Source organism: Echinops telfairi, unplaced genomic scaffold, assembly GCF_000313985.2.
Source record: "Echinops telfairi isolate 266 unplaced genomic scaffold, ASM31398v2 ScPeMD7_1;HRSCAF=3_0, whole genome shotgun sequence".
Lineage (NCBI taxonomy): Eukaryota > Metazoa > Chordata > Mammalia > Afrosoricida > Tenrecidae > Echinops > Echinops telfairi.
Window position 1 is genome coordinate 74,047,881 of NW_022103896.1, and position 1,321 is coordinate 74,049,201.

The following is a 1,321-nucleotide window of genomic DNA, read 5'->3' on the forward strand; positions in this document are numbered from 1 at the left end:
CCGTTTGCATCAGGTCTTTAACCTGAGTATGGTGTTACAGTCCACCCTGATCTTAACCTATGAAGGAGGCGTCCAATGGTTTGACTGATTACTTTGTGTTAGGCCAGAATCATGGGGGATTACTAAGTGTTATCTGTCAAACCACTGAGAATCCTGGCCCAGCCAAGTTGTCACAAAACCTTAACTATCATACTAGGTAAAAGTTGGTATTCAATTTGCAAGACCACTCTGAAGAACCCTCTCCTCTTAGTGAAATATTTGAAGATCATAACCTAAATTCCATTATCAACAAAATCAGATAGACTTCTACCTCAGAGTTGAATAACTTTTTATACCAAGAATATATCAAATTGTATAATTATATTTCTCCATTGGAATAAAAATAACCCTTTATTGCAATTAGTTATTGTTGGGAAGATAAAAGTACAGTAGCAATAGGTAGACCCTAAAGCTATTAAGAACTAAAATACAAAGAAAATATGTTGGAAATGAGAGGAGGCTCAGCTATATTTAACTTAATATGAATAGGAGCATTAAGCTTCACCACTGCTTGAGGCCATTAAATATTTCTATTATCCTGGGAACATTGTTGCTGAGATCGCTGCTAACATTTTTGCAAAGGAGGAGGGAGTGTGGTAAATCAGACAGATCTTTTCTTTCCCACACAGGCTCGTCATCCCTTCAAGGGCTCATTGACTTTCACTGCTATGAAGCCACCTGGAGTTGAATCAGCCTTTCCTTTAAATACTGTTCGCCGCCTTAGAGTTAGTCCCAGGAACAATAGGACAAAACTTTGCTCAATCCTGCACCACCCTCACAGTCATTGGCATGGTAGCCATTGCATATTTTGAATGCCTTTCAACCTATGGGGCTCATTTTTCAGGACCATATCAACAATATTCCTTGGTGAGCTACAGGGTTTTCATTGGCTAATTTTTAGAAGTTATTCCCCAGGACCCTCTTCCTAGTCTGTCTTAGTCTGGAAACTCAGCGGAAAGCTGTTACCATGTGTTAATACCTGAAATACTGTAGCTTCACCAACACATAGAATGATAAACGGACAGATGAGTAATGGCTCTCTTCAGCAGGATGTAATAAATACTGACCGTACATAAGTATAGTACTAGAAGTTGTGGGAAACAAAGAAGTGGGAGGTAGGCTCATAATTTAGCCGGGAGACAGACACCAGCATATCCATGCAAAAATTCCCTGTAGATCTCAAAGAAGCAGACATTACATTTTCCAGAGATGGATAACAAGTTGGGCAGATTAAAAAGATCTGGTTCTGGGTTCACAGACAGTCTAAACTACATGTTTGAAA